Source organism: Phyllostomus discolor, chromosome X, assembly GCF_004126475.2.
Source record: "Phyllostomus discolor isolate MPI-MPIP mPhyDis1 chromosome X, mPhyDis1.pri.v3, whole genome shotgun sequence".
NCBI classification, from domain to species: Eukaryota; Metazoa; Chordata; class Mammalia; order Chiroptera; family Phyllostomidae; genus Phyllostomus; species Phyllostomus discolor.
The window spans coordinates 27245981-27267690 of NC_050198.1; positions in this window are offsets into that span (position 1 = coordinate 27245981).

The following is a 21710-nucleotide window of genomic DNA, read 5'->3' on the forward strand; positions in this document are numbered from 1 at the left end:
CATAGAAATCAGAGATTTAAATAAAAAAAATACTTTTATATAAATTCTTAATAAAATAGGAGTGGATTTCTTTTTACCTTAATAGTGAAAAACTTTATTAATTATTATTTAAAATTCAGAAGTAATAAAAGTATTGATAAAGTTATTACATTAAATATTTGCATGGTAAAACACATTAGTTAAAATTGAAAGACAAACAGGGAAAATATATTTTTGATTCACATCACAAAAAAAAGACTAATGGCTCTAATATACAAATAGAGCATAGGAGCTAACAACATGAAAGATATACAAAAGTTATGACCCAAAACTCACAGAAGAAATAAAACATGGATAAACATGTCAACATATGCTCTGTCTTGGTCATTTTATAAGAATTGCTCATTAAAACTACAGAAAGATGGTATGACTTACCTACTAGTTGACAAAAATACAAAAAATATAACAACATACTCCACTGGTGAGGCTAACGAGAAGCAATTATAATCGCACATTATTGGTGGAGATGCAAAATCATACTAAGCTCCTATGGAGGTGAATTTGATATGAACTAAAAAAAATTACATGTGTATGTAATTTATAGCTCAGCAATTTCACTTCCATACCAAAGTTACTCTATCAAATACCTGAAATTACTTATTCATATGATTATTCTTTACAATATGTATTTATGATAGAAAAAAGAGATATAATCTACATTTCTATTATTCAGGAGCTGATTTAATAACTGGAATACTATACAGTCATAAAATAAAAGTAGAAGATTATTTTTAAACTGATATGAGCTGATTTTCCAGATTGATTATTAGTTCTGAACAATATATGTAGTATCCTAAATTTTGCGTAAGAAATGAAGGAAATAAAAATATAAATAAATATGTATGTTTATATTTCCAACCTTGCTTCCCTAGAAACAATTATCAGGGTAAACTAAAAACTAACTAAACTGCCTACTTTTAGTGAAAAGAAAACATTTTAAATGGGGAGTAAAGAAAGTAATACTTTTCTGAATTTTCCTTATTACATAGTTTTGAGTTTGTATTCAAATAATTCCTTTATATGTTCAAATATAAAATAACAAAGGGAAAAACAATATCTAATTTTTAAAAAAAATTAAAAATAAATTAACTGCATAAGTTGGTGACATAATCATATAGAAAACAATTATTTTAACTAAATTTAGAGTCTGGTAATATAACTGTACATCCTTAGTGTACTACATTCTCCAGAAAAAAAATAGAGCTATAAAGAAATATAATTTTAACTTTTAAATTATTTTATTACATTTCTTGTATTTTTAAATTGTTGTTCAAGTACAGTTGTCTCCATTTTCCAGCCACCACTTTCCCCAGCCCCACCATCCACCCTCAATCTTTCCCACCTTTGGCTTTGTCCACGGGTCCTTTTTACATGTTCCTTGATGATCCTTTCCCTTCTTTCCCCCATTATCCTCCTCCCTCTTCCCCTCTGGTTACTGTCAGTATATTCTTTCTTTCAAGGCCTCCAATTATATTTTGCTTGCTTTTTGTTTCGTTGATCAGGTTCCATTTATAGGTGAGATCATATGGTTTTTGTCTTCCATGGTCTGGCTTATTTCACTTAGCATAATGCTCTCCAGTGCCAAGAAATCTTAAAATTAATTATTTAACAAAATGGTTAGTATAATATCAATATTATTTTTAATCATGAAAGTAATGCAAATAAGCAACTATGGCAATATTTGGGGGAGCCAAGGTTTTCAATGAAAAGAGACTGAAGTATAATATAAAATCATTTAAAATTTTAAATATAATGTTAAATTTGAAATGAAATTATTTTTAAAAGATTTTATTTATTTATTTTTAGAGAGAGGGGAAGGGAGGGAAATAGGGAGAGAAACATCAATATATAGTTGCCCCTCCCATGTCACCAACTGAGGAACTGGCCTACAAACCAGGAATGTACCTAGACTGGGAATCAAACCAGTGAACCTTTGGTTCACAGGCAGGCACTCAATCCACTGAGCCACACCAACCAGGGAACAATTGTCCCATTTTTTTTCTCCCTTTTATTCCCCTCAACCCTGCATCCATCCCTCCAGCATTTTCCCCACCTTAGTTCATGTCCACAGGTTATACATATACATGCTTTGGCTTCTCCATTTCCTATACTATTCTTAACCTCCCCCTGTCTATTTTGTGCCTAATAGTTATGCTTCTTATTCCCTGTACCTTTTCCACAATTCTTCCCTCCCTCTCCCCACTGATAACACTCCATGTGATTTCAATGTCTGTGATTCTGTCCCTGTTCTAGTTGTTTGCTTAGTTTGTTTCTGTTTTTATTTTTAGGTTCAATTGTTGATAGTTGTTAGTTTGTTGTCCTTTTACTGTTCATAGTTTTTGATCTTCTTTTTCTTAGATAAGTACCTTTAACATTTCATGTAATAAGGGTTTGGTGATGATGAGCTTCTTTAACTTGACCTTATCTGGGAAGCACTTTATCTGCCCTTCCATTCTAAATGATTGCTTTGCTGGATACATTAATCTTGGATGCAGGTTCATTATTTTTCATGACTTCAAATACTTCTTTCCAGCCTCTTCTTGCCTGTAAGATTTCTTTTGAAAAATCAGCTAATAGTCTTATGGGAACTACTTTGTAGTTAACTCTCTTCTTTTCTCTTGATGCTTTTACGATTCTTTCCTTATCTTTAATCTTGAGTTATTTAATTATGACTGTCTTGATGTATTCCTCTTTGGGTCCAACTTGTTTGGGACTGTTTGAGCTTCCTGGATTGCATGCCTAGTTCCTTCACCAGATTGGGGAAGTTTTCCTTCATTATTTTTTCAAATAAATTTTCAGTTTCTTGTTTCTCCTCTTCTCTTTCTGACACCCCTATGATTTGGATGTTGGAACATTTAAAGTTTTCCCAGAGGTTTCTAAGCCTCTCCTCATTGTTTGAATTCTTACTTCTTCATTCTGTTCTGATTGACTATTTATTCCTTCTATTCCAAATCTTTGATTTGAGTCTCAGTTTTCTTCCCTTCACTATAGGTTCCCTGTATATTTTTCTTTATTTCACTTTGCATAACCTTCACTTCTTCCTTTATTTTGCACCTGTACACAACCATTTTTGTTAGCATCCTGATTACTAGTGTTTTGAACTCTGCCTCTGGTAGGTCGGTTATCTCCTTGTCACTTAGTTTTGTTTTGTTTTGTTTTGTTTTGTTTTCTGGAGTTTTGATGTGTTCTTTAATTTGAGCCATATTTCTTTGTCTTGGTGCACCTGCTATATTGTAAGGGGCAGAGCCTTTGGTATTTGCCAGGGCAGGGCAACCTACTTCACTGCAGTTGTGGTGCTATATGTAGGGGAGAGGTTAGAGAGGGAACAGTGCCACTTGCTTGGCTCTCAGCCAGCTTTCAGTCACTTCCCCCATTTCCCACAAACAGATTGGGTCCTTTCAGGTGCTGATTCCAAGGTAGGTGGGCTTGTGTACATTCTAGGACCCTGTGGGTCTCTCTAACAAACTCTCCTGTGAGGCTGGGAGTTTCTCTTGCTGCTGCAACCCCCCACAGATTTTCATAGCCAGAGGTTTTGAGGCTTTAGTTTCCCACGCTGGATTCCTGGGTTTTGCAGGCTGTCTCATTCCCCAGTTGTTCATCCTGGCTTATCTGCACAAGAATGTGGGATGTCTCATTTCACCAGCCACCACCTTACCTACCCTTTCCATCAGCCATCTTGTCACCAGTCCTCACTGCCCTAGCTTCCCATCTTTGCCCCTCCTACCAGTGTGGATGAATATTTCATTTACTCCTTGGTTGTTGACCTTCCATACACTTCAGGTTTCTGGCAGTTCTGGTTGTTTTTGTTTTTAAATGTGTTGCTATCCTTCTTTGGTTGTGCAAGGAAGGGAAGAATATCTATCTTGTATGGGAGCCTGAACTGAAATTATTAACATAAAGTCATTATTTCTTTTCTTTTAAATTATGTTCCTCTTAGCAGTGTCTTCTAAAAAGATGTACAAGTAATGACAATTCATTAGTGAACATAATATACTCAGACTGTGATCTTTAAATATCATTTTTCACTAAAAGAAATGAGAGCTGCTTGCTGTCCACTTCCAAGTTTATGTCAAAACACATACAACAATTTTGTTCATCCAAGAAGGAAACTATCAGAGAATAAAAGATAGTGACAAAAAGAGACCAGATTAAACTAAAGGGATGGTTTTAGCATCAAACTGGACAATAAATAATGAATACAACTGGTAAAACATATTGAATTAATTAAATATTACAAATACCTAGCAATATTGAAAAATAAGTAAAACAAAGAAAAATAGCATGGTTGGACAAAAATAAAAGAAACAAGGGCACCCTGGCTGGCATAGCTCAGTGGATTGAGTGCGGGCTGTGAATCAAACATCGCAGGTTTGATTCCCAGTCAGGGCACATGCCTCAATTGAGAGCTAGGTCTCCAGTGGGGGCCACATGAGAAGCAACCACACATTGATGTTTCTCTCTCTCTCTTTCTCCCTCCCCTCCCCTCTCTAAAAATAAATAAATAAAACCTTTTAAAAAAAGAAAGAAGGGAATAAGCTCCTTATTAAAGTTGACAAATAGTGGAATAAATAAACATTTACCCTGTCTTTCCTCTATGAATAAGTTGTAAAGTAACCAATTGGAAAATAACCAGTTTTCAATCCCTTTCAATTGTTTCAATAAAACAATTGATTCTTGACTGAGTATAAGTAGATGAAACCCATTCATTAGATGAAAGTTTGAGTGGGAAATTGACAATAGAAGTAGCGGGCTTTTGACAGCGGGCTAAATTCACTGATCAAATGTCGTACCAATTATAGTAAGACAATGAATACTATGCATTATGAGGTGAAATGCTATATTAAGCACATAGCCTCTCTTATAAGATTTTTATCAATAATATTGAGGCTGAATCTAATCAAGCCTTTACTTACCCAAAATATAAATGCTGTAAAGAAACAAGTTAAGTGACACAGCAAGAGGCAAACTGCTAAATCAATAACATGGGCCATTTTATAGGAACATGGACCTGATTTCTGCAGTCAGACAATAGGCAGGAAATATGTGAAAGAAGAATGGGAGGGAAGAGTCAATTATATTAAAAGAAATTTTGAATTTTGTGTCAATGTGTAGAAAATGCTTAGATCCTGTTACAGATAAATGAATTGTAAAAGGAAAATTTGAGACCACCAAGGACATTTGGATATGGACTATGGATCAGTTGACACCAAGAAGTACTGTTAATTTTGGAAGACATGATAATGATATTCTCATATTTTTAAGAAAATATTCATAATTTTTAAAGGTGCATACTGAAGTATGCAGAAGTAAAAATGACATTTTATGTGGAATTCATGCTAAATTACTTGAGGGAAGGCAAAAACAAAAATATTAATTATATAAAATCAGTAGGAAAAATTTTGGTAACTTTAATCAAGGTGAAAGGAGTATATAGGAATTTATTATGTTATTATACCTACTTTTATGTATGTTTGGAAATTTTCATTATAGACCCTTTTTAAATATTAAATTCCCTGCACAGAAGTAAGTAAAAGCAATATTTTTCAGGGCTCTGATTATAATATTAAATCAGATGAGGTCCAGAGCAATCACAAAGGTCAAGTTTCCCTACTATTTAGGTACCACATACAAGCCAGGTGGTAGTTTAAGTGAAATTATATGAATCTATTTTATGAAAAAAACATAATCTGTAGAATAATCTTCTTTTTATAAAATTATTTCTATTCACCCACCTATCTATTTGGCTATCCATCTGTATACACTGAAGTTTTGATGATTTTTATGGTATTAACTTAGTGATAATTATGAAAACTTTTTGTGAGATTCGAGGTGATTTTTTTTAACTTTCTTCTTATATTATGTGTAATAGCCATCATGGCAGAGTCATTACTGTTTTTAAAATTGCTAATCATGAGCCTCTAAGATGGTTATTGTAATCTATTAATAGGGCACAAACCACAATTGGAAAACACTGTTTTAGAGGACTCCAAAAATATGTAATTCGGGACTTCCAGCAAGATGGAGACATAGGCGGACGCACCATACCTCCACGCACAACCAAGATTAGAACAACAACAATTTAGAGGCAGAATAACACCCAGAACTAACAGAGAATTTATCTGAATGGAAGTCGGACAACCAAGAAGTTGAAGTACACCCATTCATCCAGACCGGTAGGAGGGGTGGAAAGGAGCAGCCTGCGAGGGTAGAGGTGCACAGAGAACAGGTAGAACTGGGCGCTTAAGGCAACCAGGAGTGCTTAAGGCATCTGGGGCGCACAAGATCGCAGCGGGTGGACCCTGAGTATGCAAGCGGCAGCTGGCGGACCTAGTGCAGCGGCGATTGTGGACCAGGGCAGAGCGTGCAACCCAAGATCCCAGAGAAGGGACTGAGGTTCCAGGAGAACGGAGCTACCACCATTGTTCCCTTCCACCCCCGCCCCCACCCCCACATAGAACTTCACAATCTAGCAACTGGGGTGCCCAGCCCTGGTGAACACCTAAGGCTCCGCCGCTCACCATAACAGGAGTGACCAGACCAAAAAAAAAAAAAAAGAGAGAGAGAGAGAGACATGTCTCAAACAGAAAAACAGATCAATGCCCCAGGACTCATCCTTTTGACCAACTAAGAGATAGCCAATCATCAGATGCACAGTTCAAAACACTGGTGATCAGGAAGCTCACAGAATTGGTTGATTTGGGGCTCAAATTAGATGAAAAAATGCAGGTTACCATAAAAGAGATGAAGGAAGATGCACGGAGAACCAATAGTGATGGGAAGGAAACTGGGACTCAAAACAATAGAGCGGACCAGAAGGAAGAAAAACACAACCAAACAGGAAAGAATGGAGAAATAAGAATTCAAAGAAAAAATGAGAAGCTTAGAAACCTCCAGGACATCTTTAAATGTTCCAACATCTGAATTATAGGGATACCAGAAGGGTAAAAGGAAAAGAACAGATTGAAAAAGTATTTGAACAAATAATAAAGGAGAACTTCCCCATTCTGGCAAAGGAAATAGACTTCGAGGAAATCCAGGAAGCACAGAGAGCCCCAAAGAAGTTGGACCCAAGAAGGAACACACCAAGGCACATCATAATGACATTAGCCAAGGTAAAAATGAAGGAGGGAATCCTAGAAGCAGCAAGAGATAAGGGGACAGTCACCTACAAAGGAGTTCCCATCAGACTGTCATCTGATTTCTCAAAAGAGACCTTACAGGCAAGAGGGGGCTGGAAAGAAGGATTCCAAGTCATGAAAGACAAGGACCTATATCCCAGATTACTCTATCCAGCAAAGCTTTCATTTAGAAGGGCAGATAAAGTGCTTCTCAGACTAGGTCAAGTTAAAGGAGTTCATCACCAAGCCCTTATTTTAGGAAATGTTAAGGGGACTTATCTAAGAAAAGAAGATAAAGAAAAAACATGTATAGTAAAAGGACAGGAAACTCACAATTATTAACAACCACACCTAAAGCAAAACCAAAAGAAACTAAGCAAACAGCTAGAACAGGAACAGAACCACAGAAATGAAGACCACATGGTGGGTTAGCAACAGGGGAGTGGGAGGAGGAGAGAGGGGGGAAAGGTACCGAGAATAAGTAGCATAGTATTGTAGGTTGAAAATAGATAGGGGGAGGATAAGAATAGTATGGGAAATGTAGAAGCTAAAGAACTTATAAGTATGACACATAGACATGACTAAAGGCGAGGATATAGGTGGGAGAGGGTATACAGGGTGGAGGGGAGTGAAAGGGGGAAATGGGACAACTGTAATAGCATAATCAATAAAATATATTAAAATATGTAATTCATGAAATGCTGAAGTGAAAAATCTAATTAGAAATAAACATTTAATTTGGAATGTACATTATAAGAGACATGTATTGTAAGGTAAATGATATTCCAGATTAATGTCATAAAACATCAAAGAAGGGTAAAAAAGTCACTGTAAACAAGTGCTCAGTGTAATGGTATAGAAGAGTCAAGGAATATGGGTAATGTACATGTGCAGAAAGAGATGGAGAATAGTATTTTTGGTAGAGTTGTGAAGGAGAACTTCAGGAGCATAGACATGGAGAAATGTAAATGATGTGTATTTGGATAATGATGCAAACCTGTTTGTTCTGGAGTCACACAGAGATAACAAAGGAATAATCTTTTATTATCACATAATGTTTTGACATATTCTGGATTTGTTCAGGTGCTTCAATATGCTTAAATTAGGATTTTGTACATTCCCCAAGCCACAACAGCAACAACAATAGCCTTGTACTATCTTTTCTGAAAAATATTTATTATCAAAAAAAAAAAGATCATCTTTACAGATACGAAGGACCTTGATACTTTCTCATCATTGGCTTTCTGGGAAGTTCAGATACATTGTTCTTCTGCAGGCCATATCTCTCTTAACAAAAGATTTAAAGGTGGAAACACTGCTCAAAAACTGACTTGCTTCATGATATTACCTTTTTAATAACCTTTATCTTAAGGAGGATGGCTCTGTGTTCCCAGTGGAAACAGAACCCTCAGGATTTATTTGTAACAACAATGGAATAGCTGTGTTTTTTATGGTTAGGGATGTATCATACATAGTACAAAAATACTTTTTCTTTGAGCCCTCATTTCACCCTCACTGACACCCTGAAAGGAGCTAACATTATTCTGGTGTAAATAAGGCAGATTTAAAACTTGTGTGTTTCGAGTATTAACAAAGGTAATTGCTTTTTAAAAATTAATCTGATCTTTAAAATTACTATTGAATTAAACTCTAACCCCCATGCCAACTTAAATCCCAGAAAGGATTTTGTGGGACACTAAAGTACGTTCTAGTCATTGTTCTCTACTTGCTCTATCAATTTATAAGAGATAAGTATTGAAAACTCAAACTAAAATTGTAGTATGTATATTTCTTTTGTTATATCAGTTTTTGCTTAGGTATTTTTTCATGCTCTGTTGTTAGTTACATACACACTTGGGATTGCCATGATGTTTTTAATAATCAATTCCCTTATCTTTATATAATATCCATCTTTACTATGAGTAATGTTTCATTATGAAATTTTTGTGTGATATCATTACAACAAATCCAGCTTTATTTTTATTAGTGTTCTCCTGGTATATCTTCTATCCTTTTATTTTTAATTTATTGATATCTTTATATTTGGGGTAGATTTTTGATACACAGCAGAGTTGGGTTTTACTTCTTAACACAACCAGAAAAATTTCTGTCTTCCAAATGAAATGTTCACTTTTATTTTATGTAATTATTTGGGGTTTTTTTGAAAGGTAAAGGAAGCTATTTCATTTCAGAGATTACTATATTCTCTAAACATGACTTTAATAGTTAAATTAAAAACTCATAGTAAGAGATATCACTAATAAAGTTGGGAAATCTCATTTAACTTTTTAAAATTTAATTTTATTTAAAAAATTTATTGTTGTTCAATTATACTTGTCCCCGTTTTCTCCCCATTACTCTTCCCATGCCCTCCCTACCCACCACCTTCCATATTCAATCCTCCCTTCCCCCCTCTGTCTTTGTCCATGGGTCCTTTATACAAGTTCCTTGATTGACTCTTCTCCTTCTTTCCCCCATTATCCTCCTCTTCCTTCCCCTCCAGTTACTGTCAGTTTGTTCTTTATTCCCATGTCCCTAGTTCAATTTTCGTTCTGTTATAATCTTTCATCTTGCTAGTTATTTTATTACTTCATATTTTCTTTTTATAAACTTTGAAATATTTTATTATATGCATTCATTCATTTATTCACTTGTGAAATCTTTATTGGGTCTAAATGTAAGCTGAGGCTAGCTGTAAAAGAGTATTTTTGGATTTTTTTCCTACGTTGACAAATACTGAATTTCGTTTACAAAAGTTGTTTTCAAAGTATATCATTTGATAAAACTGTATTTTTACTTCTATTAAATAAATATTTTTATGGTTTCTCATGGTCTAAAAAGAGAACCTGGTTGTGCAAGTAGGACTTTGTTTTCCCCAAGATTTTAATTAGAGCCTTTCCATTTTTATTTATATCACCTACTGGAAGAGAAACATAATTTATTAAAATGCTCTGCTGAATAAAAGTTTTTAAAACATTGAATAAATGTATAAAAGACTATAATATCCATAACATTTGCAAACAAAAATATAAAATTGGGGATAATTTTTAAAAATAAAGGTCATTTAGAGTTCTGTTAAATCTTATTACATTAAAAATATATGAGAATGACCAGAGGGTAGAGGGGAGGGAATTTCAGGGGAAAAGGGGAAGGGTTTACAGGAACAAGTATAAAGGACACATGGACAAAATCAAGAGGGGGTGTGCAAATGGGAGGGAGGTGGGGAGGGCTGGCGGGGTGGGCTGGGATGGGAGTAAAAGGCAGACAACTGAACTTGAACAACAATTAAAATAAAAAAACAAAAATAATAAATACTAAAAATAAAAAATATGTTTTATATTGGTATTTTCAATTACTTCCTCAAAGTTTAATGATCTAGAAATATATGATATATACAGAAGAATAGACATGGAATATTTTCCAGAATTACTCAACACTGTCTTGTTTGTCTTATCATTAAAATATGACACCACATTATTTTTAGCACTAAAATTTCCCAAAGGGTGAAATGTTCATAATGGAAAAATTATATTTTGAGGAGAGTATAGAATAGATTGAATGGAAGTTTAACGCTAGTTATTTTTTTCTCTTAGGTATAGTTCTAACCATTCTCTTTCCTCTCAGTTTCTCTCTTCCCTTTTTCTTCTTTAATTGTGTCTTGGGTACAGAGTATTGAGTTAATTTCTCTACTCTTTCAGTGGCATATTATTACCATTGGTTTCTACAAGACTCTTCTTGTGTTTATGTTTTATTCCCTTTGTCTACATTTATGACTCTAACTAAACCTCATCCTATAGGAAACCTTTTTACTATATTGAGTATCTTACTGTTTGTGTCTGTTCTTACAAAATAGATATTATTTCATGTGTGTTTAACTTTAATTTATATAAATGCATAGTTGTAGTTAGAATACACACACACTTTTATATATTAGTCATATAAAAAAGTAGAGGGGACTTGTTTAATTTATATCCCCATCTACTCTCCACAGCTCCAGATTATTTTAAAGCAAATTCACAATGTCATATCATTTCATCCATAAACTTCTGTTCCTTTATCTAAATTATAATGTCTAAAAAATAAGGACTTTTTTCTTTTTCCAAATTCTTCTATTGCTCCCTTAAAGTGACAACAGTTATACTCATTTCCTTGTAATGGATAAATATATTTAGCTTCTGAATAACTGAATGGAATTATTTTGTATTTGAAATTCTAGACAAAGGATATCTCTGCATCTTATAGGTTTGCTTATTGTGCTAAACTTATTTAGGAATTTTTCTTTCTTTTCTTGATATATCTTATTTTATTTTTTAATCTTGGCATCATTTTTGAGATCGTAATACTTTATTTGTAAATCTATTTTTAGTTATGTTTTACATACAACATTATATTAGTATTAGGCATATGACATAACTTCTATATTTCCTTAGCTCTCTTTCCCTCTTTTTATGCCTACTTTTGCATGGATTGAATATTTTTATGTTTTATCATACCTGTATTATTTATTAGTTTGATATATATATTTAGTGGCTGCTTCAGGTTTTAAAAAACACAAATTGAATTTATCACATTATACCTTTAAATATTATACACTTCACGTGCAGTATAAAATGCTTGTAACAGTACCCTTCCATTTTCCTCCTTCCTGTCACTTGTGCTACTGTTGTGATACACTTTACATCTACATATATGTTACTTTTACATATGGTAGAAATTCCTCAGTACATTGTTACTATTTTTTATTCCTTTTAAGAATAATGAAAATAAGAAAAAAGAAGCCTTATACAATGTTAATTTTTACTATTTCTAGTACAATTTCTTTAGGTAGATCCAAATTTCCATCTGGTATCTGGTATCTTTCTTTTGTCCTATAGAATTTATACTTATATTTATTACAGATCAGGTCTGCTGGTATTAGATTTTCTCCCTTTTTGTTTGTCTGAAAGTCTTTTTGTCTCATTTGTGAAATCCAGCTTCATTTAGGCTCAGGTTTGGGATATGTACACCTAAAAATATGGAGTGGGAATTTCTCCTGCCCTCCCTACCCCTATGACAATCAAACTCTTCCTTGTATCTGTAGAATCTTAAATAGGAGAGGATTTCCTGGCCCTCCTCAAGTAGTAGAAGGCTTTTGATTCTACTCTTCCCTCAAAAAAAAAAAAAAAGGGGTAATCTTCTTGAGAACAGTAGTGAGGGAGCTTTTTGTCCCGTCACCAAATGACAGATTTCTATTCCTTGTTACTTGGTGCAAGGTTCATGTTGTGATTATGGAGGGTTTCCTGTACCTCCCACAATGACAGTTTACATTTGCTTGTTACTTAAGAAAAGAGAGTTTCATACCTCTTTCACAGGAACAAATGGCTTTTGCTTCTACCCTCCCTCCTCCCAAAGCAATGAATCTTTGCCTGGATTATGGAAGGGTATCTACATTTTTCCAAGTTGCAGGTGGCTTTTTTTCTACTCTTCCCTCAGAAGCAGTGGATCTTTGCCTAGACCTGGGTAAAAGAATCTCCTACCCCTCCACCAGTGGCTTAAGGCTTTTGCTTCATATGAGGAAAAAGTCTAGGAATTGGGTGGTGGTTTATGCCTATGCTCTCAGGTTTCTTGCCCTCCTCCCAATATTTCTCATGAATACTTGACAGAGGCCCATGGAAAAGAGCTCCAGAAGGAATCTGGTTCCAATATAGTCTACACTGTCACACTATTCCACAATTGAACTTCAGGAATTTGTTACAATTTTAGCTGTCTTCTCACTAGCTTTTATGTAGTATACCTCTTTTTATGCTCTACCAGGGTGAAAGGTTTGTATGCATCTCTTTCCTTGGTGGGGCCTATTATCCTTCAGAATTCACTTTATGCTGTTGCCCTGAGACCTTCAACTGTAGGAAAGGGTCAGGAAAAGTTATGACTTTGAAGATTATCTTGTTTCTTCTATTACATTGGGACATATATTTACTTGGGGCTTTCTACATCCTCAGCACAGAAATAGCATCTTTAGAAGATGACCAAAAATGAAAAGATGAGACCAGTCTTTCATATACACTATTTGCCCTAAAATATCCCCCATTTTTTTTTAGATGTGGCATAATCACTGAAGTTAACACACAGAATGAGGCCTGGTTGGTGTGGCTCAGTGGACTGGGTGCTAGCCTGCAAATCAAAGAGTCACCAGTTCGATTCCCAGTCAGGGCACATGCTTGGGTTGTGGCCTGAGTCCCCAGTAGAAGGCACATGAGAGATAATCACACATTGATGTTTCTCTCCCTCTCTTTCTCCTTTCCCTTCTCTCTAAAAATAAATAAATAAAATTTTTAAAAAAACATGGGATGAAAATATCACTAAATACTAATGTTTTGGGAATGGAAATATATTGATAGAAATTGGGTAATTTATCATGCAAAAAAGCAGAACTCTGAGAAAGTTCTGCTTTCCCATGGAAATGGGAAGAGGTATAAGTTACAAAGAGGTCAAATGGAAGCCCCTTGGGTGGCCCTCAGTAAATGGGGTATCTGAAAGAAAATGAAGTAAACTTTAAGTGATGGAATGGGACATTTTCATCTTACCTCTGTTCTTTGTTCCCTAACCTCCATAATTCCTTCAAGTAAAAAAGCAGCTTAAGTAAAGATAAAAAGAAGTAACCACATACACTACTTGACATCTTGCCCTCAAAACATTCTTATGGCCACAGTAGAATAAATTAGAACCCATGTTCAGAACTGATGTTCCCTGTGAACACAATACTGTGCTGAAAGACAAGGAATGTATGGTGTGCAGGGATTCTGTTCTATTCTAAAATGTAGGATATTTATTTTTTTCTGTCATAAAATTTACTTACAGAACAGAGGCTTCTTTACATCAGTTAAATGTTGCCTGTAAAAAAAAAACCTTCCTCAACATTTCAGCTATTTGTCTAATGGTGCAATTGGGCAGTCAATGGAAGAGGGAATAGCTCCAATGTGTTATTGTGCTATGAAGGAACAATGAAAAGAAAACTTGATGATAAAAGCTTTGATAAATTAGACCAGACTTCTTACTGAAAAATGCTAAAAAAATACTGTACAAAATATAAGCAAGCAAGCAAACAAGGAGACAGCAAACATCATTAAAGGAACACACAAGTACTAACAAGATAATAAGAAGTTAAAGAGAAAACACTAAAGACAAGACTGGAAAACAAAGAGTTGAGTCTGAACCATGATCCAACAATTCCATTTCTAGGAATAAACCCTACTTATAGGTGTGCTTATGTTTATCAGGACATACATACAAGAGCATTAATAAGTGAATAGCTTATGATTGCAGAAAACTGAATACTACTGTCCCTCACAAAATAATGGACGATATTCTCAGTGTCTGTCCATGTTGTTGCAGATGGCAGTATTTAAAGTTTTCTGATGGCTGAGTAGTATCCCATTGTATATATGGACCACATCTTCTTTATCCAATCATCTATTGAAGGACACTTTGGTTGTTGCCATGTCTTGGTCACATGAATAATGCTGCACTGAACATAGAGGTGCATATATGTTTGCAAATAAATGTGTTCCATGTTTTTGTGGATACCCAGTAGAGGGGTTTCTGTGTTATATGGTGGTTCTATTCTTAAATTTTTTAGGGACCTCCATACTGCTTTCTATAGTGACTGTACCAATTTGCATTCCCACCAACAGTGAGTGAGGGTTCCTTTTTCTCCACAACCTCTCCTACACTTGTTACTAACTGGTCTTGTTGATAATAGCCATTCTAACACATGTGAGGTGGTATCTCATTGGAGTTTTGATTTTCATTTCCCTAATAGCTAGTGAAGATGAGCATCTTTTCATATATCTGTTTGCTATTTGTATATCTTCTTAGAAGAAGTGTCTCACATGGGTAGACCTTGAGAATATCATGCTAAGCAGAATAAGTCAGAAAAAGTTGAGAACTATCTGACTTTACTCATATATGCAATATAAAACTAAAGCAATAAATAAGCCAATAGGAAAAACAAACAAAAACTCATAGACACAGAAAATAGTATGGTATTTACCAGAAAAAAAGGCAGGGTGTAAGAGTAATAAATAGTAAATGTGGTCAAATGTAAGATGATTTGACTTTGGGTGGAGGGTAGGCAATGCAGTACATAGATCATGTATCATAGAAATGTTCACATGAAGCCTATATAATCTTATCCACCAATGACACCTCCTTAAATTTAATACAAAATAATGAATAAGTAAGCTGTTGTACAGTTGTATGATGAAAGAAGGTACTGAAATTCAAGTGGTTTCACTACAACTAAATGAATATGTGTTCTGGCCAATATTTAACTGGCTTTCGGGGCAGGGAAGCTCTAAATTTGTTGCTTTTGCTAATTGTCATGATGTAAATACTTTTCCATGGGACAAATTCAAGTTACCAATGTAATGTCATAGAACATGGCATTGAGAAGAGACATATAACATCAGTTCTCATGAACTGGTAAGCATCAGCTCCAGTACAACACTACTGGATAACTCAACAATATGGATAAATTTGAAAAAATTTAATTTTGAGTATATAAATCAAGAAAAAATACATAAAATGCAATTCTAATATAATTTTTTATTGTTCAAGTACAGTTGTATCCATTTTCACCCTACCATGCCCTGCCACCCTACCCTTTGCTGCCTCCCACCCTCAAACCTATCCCCTTTGGATTTGTCCATGGAAGCCCTTCCCCTATTTTCCCCACAACCTCACCAGCACTTGTTTGATTTGGTTATAATGGCCATTCTGACTAGTGTGAGGAGATATCTCATTGTAGCTTTAATTTGCATCTCTTTGGTAGCTAGTGATGCTGATGGTCCTTTCATATGTCTCTGGGCCCTCCCTTTGTCCTCCTTGGAGAAATGTCTTTTCAGGTCCTTTGTCCATTTTTTAATTGGATTGTTTGTCTTTCTGGAGTAGAATCATGTGAGTTCTTTATGTATTTTGCACATCAAACCCTTGTCCAAGGTATCACTGGAAAATATATTTGCCCATACAGTTGGTTGCCTTTTCATTTTGCAGATGTTTTCTTTAGCTATGCACAAGATTTTTATTTTGATAAAATCCCATTTGTTTATTTTTTTTTTCCTTTATGCCCCTTGCTCTAGGGAACATAAAGGTGAAAACATTGCTGCATGGAATATCTGAGATTTTCCTGGCTATATTTTTCTCTAGTACTTCCATTGTGTCATGACTTATATTTAAGTCTCTTATCTATCTTGAGTTTATTTTTTGTGTATGGTTTAAGTTTGTGATTGAATTTCATTTTTATTTTCCATCTAGCTGTCCAGATCTCCCAAGACCATTTGTTGAAGATGCTATGTTTACTCCATTTTATGCTTCTTCTCTCTTTTTTCAAATATTAACTGACCATAGAGACTTGGGTTTATTTCTGGGTTCTCTATCCTATTCCATTTATTTATGTGTCTGTTCTTATGCCAGTACCAGACTGTTCTGATTACTGTAGCCTTGTAATATAGTTTGATATCAGGTATGGTGATCCCTCCTACTTTGTTCTTTCTCAAAACTATTTCAGCTATTCAGGGTCCTTTATGGTTCTATATACATTTTTGAAATGTTTGTTCTATATCTGTAAAATATGGCATTCATATTTTAATAGGGATTGCATTGAATCTATAAATTGCTTTGAGTAGTATGGACATTTTGATGATGTTAATTCTTCTGATCTGTGAGCATGGTGTATGTTTCCATTCATTTGTGTCTTCTTTAATTTCTTTCTTCAGTGTTGTGTAGTTTTCTGAGTGGTTCTATTTGCTATAGCAACAAGAAAAATAAAGTACCTAGGAATAAACCTAACCAAGAGGTAAAAGACCTTTATTCTTTCTAATAGCTGCCAAGTATTTGAGCATATGTTGGGTCATTAGGGTTATTTTTTACACGGTTTCTTTTAGAATTAATGCTGCAGTGGATGTGTTAGGTCCACTGAAAATTCTAAGATTTTTCTGTAGGGTGAATCTGTTGCTGGAGTTATTAAATCAAAGGATACAAGAATTTCAAATGTTGATAAACATTGTTAAGTTTCCCTACAAGAAGCCAAGCCAATTTATACTCCACCAGCAAATGACAAGGATCAATATTTCCCAACACTTAAAATTTTGAGAAAAATCCAGTGTTGTCAACCTAATAAATGAATAAAGTTGTTTTGTTTTGTTTTGTTTAATTTGTGAGTGAGAATAAAGATCTTTTCATATTTTTATTCATCATTTGTATTATTTACAGTCAAATTCCCTATTATACTCTTTGCCCATTTTTCTATAGAACTACAGTGGTACCTCTGTACTCATTGGCTTCAGAACTCATCAAATCCTGTACTGGTCACATTTTGAGGAGAAAAAATATTTCTGCATCCAGGCACTTGTTCACCACTTGTAGCACTTGTAACACTTGCTAGAACTTGTATGAGTTACAAGGCTATCCCACAAGAGAAAATACTTCATCAGTCATTGCTTGCTTGCCACTCCTTGCTCCTTGGAATGATTAACAACAAGTACTGAGGTCACTGTATTCATATTTGTCTTACTATTACAACTTGTATTAATGAAAGAGGTCTTTTATCTATTATATATACTCTAACTTCTCCCCAGTTTTAATTAACCTTTATTTTTTCACATCTAAGAATTTATTGCAACAAAACAATCACAAATGCTAGTAAAGATTAACACAGAAAGATAATAATCTGGAAATAATATCAGATTAAAGTTCTGCCAACATGTAAGTAGTATAGTTATGGAATATCCACATAGATAATTCTATATCAATTAAAAATTTACATTCTTTAAGATTCAATGATAATTATTTACCTTTATTTTTATTTGACTTTATTTTCCAAACCAGCATATTAATTTTATGTAGTCAGATTTATCAGTCTTTCACTTTGTCTTCTGTTTGTTTTTGTTTTTTTAATTTTTAAAATATTTTATTGTTTATGCCATTATAGCTGTCCCATTTTTTTCTCCCCTTTGTTTACCTCTGCCCTTCATCTCACCTCCTGCAGCATTTCTTCACCTTAGTTCATGTCCATGGGTCCTACATATAAGTTCTTTGGCTTCTCTATTTCCCATACTATTCTTAATCTTACCCGTCTATTTTGTACCTACCATTTATGCTTTATAATACCTGTACCTTTTCCCTCATCCCCCATTCTCCTCCTCCCCCTCCCTGCTGATAACTCCATGTGATCTCCATTTCTGTGATTCTGTTCCTGTTCTAGTTGTTTGCTTTTTGTTTCTGTTTTTGTTTTAGGTTCAGTTGTTGTGTGTTTGTTGTCATTTTGCTGTTCATTGTTTTAATCTTCTTCTATTTCTTAGATAAGCCCCTTTCACATTTCATATACAAGGGCTCAGTGATGATGAATCCCTTTAACTGGACCTTATCTGGGAAGCACTTTATCTGCCTGTGTTGTGACCCTCCAAGGCTTGGCAGATTCATGGTATTCATGCAGATGGAAAATATCCACAAAGCTGTTGGGTTGTCAGGCATGCCTTTTTTCATGAGTGGGTGATCCACACATGCTGCAAGCTGCATGTCTCCCTGCATGTCACACATCCTGGCCCTTGCTCCCCAGAGTGGCACCCATCATGGCACTTGTCCCCTTGTGTGTGTCTCCCATCATCATCCCCAGCAGGGAGTCCCTGCCTGTTTAATTATTAGAGGGGAACAAAGCCAGAAAACTGCCAGAAGATTACTGCCAGAACATAATTCTGCCAGAACATAATTCTGTGCATGTGAGCCTACTTCATATTATGAGAACAGTTTATTGGACCCAGTCTCAAGGCTATGAGAACACTACTTGTCAGGCCCTTCCAAGGCTATGGGAACTCTGCTTCCCTTAGTTACCTAGACACCTGGGTGAGGAAGCCACACTGCCTCCACTTACCCTACACTGCCCTTCTATTCTAAATGATAGCTCTTCTGGATAGAGTAATCTTGGATGTAGGCCCTTGCTTTTCATGACTTTGAACACTCCTTTCCAGCCCCTTCTTGCCTGCAAGGGTTTCTTTTGAGAAATACACAGATAGTCTTACAAGAACTCCTTTGTAGGTAACTGTCTTCTTTTCTCTTGCTGCTTTTAAGATTCTCTCACCTTTAATCTTGAATAATGTAATAATGATGTGTCTTGGGGTATGCTTCCTTAGGTCCAACTTCCTGGGGATTCTCTGAGCTTCCTGGACTTCCTGGAAGTCTATTTCTTTGCCAGATTAGGGGAGTTCTCCATTATTTTTTCAAATAATTTTTCAATTTCTTGCTCTTACTCTTCTCCTTCTGGAACCTCTATGATTTGGAATTTGGAGTGCTTAAAGTTTTCCCAGAAGTTTCTAAGATTCTCCTCATTTCTTTGAATTCCTGTTTCTTCATTCTGTTCCAGTTGAATGTTTCTTTCTTTCTTCTGGTCCAAATCATTGATTTGAGTCCTGGTTTCCTTCCCATCACTGTTGGCTCTCTGTACATTTTCCTTTTTTTTCACTTTATATAGCCTTTACTTCTTCCTCTATTGTGTGACAATATTCAACCGTTTCTGTGAGCATTCTGATTACCAGTGTTTTGAAATCTGCATCTGATAGCTTGGCTATCTCTTCATTGCTTAGTTCTATTCTGGAGGCTTTGGTCCATTGTTTCATTTGGGCCATATATATTTTCTTTTTGTCTCAGTGAGCCTGTTATGTAGTAAGGGTCAGAGCCTTATGTATTTTCTAGGGCAGAGCAAACCACATCACTGTGTCATGGCACTGTATGTGGGGGAGAGGTCCAAGAGGGAACAATGCCACTTGCTTGGCTCTCAGCTGGCTGGCTTTCAGTCATTCCCCCCATTACCCACAAGAAAATTGGGCTTTTCTAGTGTTGATTCCTGGGTCAGTAGGTTTGTGTACATTCTAGGGCCCCACAGGTCTCTCCAATGAACTCTCCTGTGAAGCTGGGAGTTTCTCCCACCACCACAACCCCCACCAGCTTTTACAGTCTGAATTTTTGAGGCTTTATTTCCTCACACTAGAAATCTGGGTTGCATGGTCTTTCTCACTCCCCAGTTGTTCCTTCTGGTTTATCTGCAGGCAAATGTGGGACCACCCAGTCCTCTAGCCACCAACTTGCCGTGAGTCCTCTCCAGCCTGGCTTTCCCTCTCTGCTCCTCCTACCAGTCTGGATGAATGTTTCTTCTTTAAGTCCTTGGTTTTCAGATTTCCATACAGTTCAATTTTCTGGCAGTTCTGGTTAGTTTTTCTTTTTAAATTTGTTGTTGCCCTTCTTTTGGCTGTGTAAGAAAGCAAAGTGTGTCTACCTATGCCTCCATCTTGGTTGGAAGTGCAGGACTTGTTTTTTGTTTTTGTTTTTGTTTTTGTTTTTGTTTTTAGAGATTTTTATGTATTTATTTTTAGGCAGAGGAGAAGGGAAGGAGACAGAGAGGGGGAGAAACATTAATGTGTGGTTTCCTCTCATGTGCCCCCTACGGGAGACCTGGCCCAAAACCCAGGCATGTGCCCTTACCGGGAATCAAACCAGTGACCCTTTGGTTAGCCGGCCATGCTCAATCCACTGAGCTACACCAGCCAGGGCAAGGACCTGTTTTGATTTGGTTTTTGATCATGCTTAGTATTGATCATGCTTAGGAAAGTATTCCTCAAATTATTTTTATTTTCTTCTAGTGCTTTAATTTTTTTAATTTTATGCATACAAAATGTGATAGATCAAAAATTATTATTTTTCTAAGACATGAGTTAAGGATCCAATTTTATGCTTTTTGAATAGATCTATACCATTACCACCATTTATTGAATAAGATACTATTTTCCCACAGGGTTGAAGTATCATCTTTATCAGCTACTCATAGTCATTCATTTAGTTCTATTTCTCAGTTTTTTTACTCTGTTGAGTTGTTTGTTCCTTTTGAGAGTTTTAATTATAATGCCTTTATTTTATGTTTTAGTATATGATTGTTTTATTCCCCCTTGTTATGCATCTTTATCTCTATTTTCTTGTCTGGTATGTCATGTTTATACTTCCAAACTAGTGAGAGTTTCATTTTATCTCATTCCCCCCAAAGTAATATTGAAATTATAATTAGGATTATATTGAATGTATAGATTTTCTTTCCAGTCAAAAATGAGGCCCTGGCTGGTGTGGCTCAGTGGATTAAATGCCAATCCAAAGGATTGCCAGTTTGATTCCCAGTCAGGGCACATGCCTGGGTTTCGGACTAGGTGTCCAGTAGGGGGCACTCAAGTAGCAGCCACACATTTTTGTTTCTCTTCCTCTCTTTCTCCTTCTCTTCCCCTCTCTAAAAATAAATACATAAAATATTTTTAAAGTGATATGTACTTTTCCAGTTTAACAAAAAAATTTTAAGTCCTCCTGGAGAATTTCTTAATTTTCTCATACAGATATTATATATTTTATATCTGGCTTATTCTTGAGTAATGCAGTTCTTGTTTTGTTGTTGCATATAGAATCTCCCTTTATATATTTTGTTTATTTTATAGTAAAAATATCATTACCTTTTATAATTAGTCTTGCAACCATCTTTTCTTATGC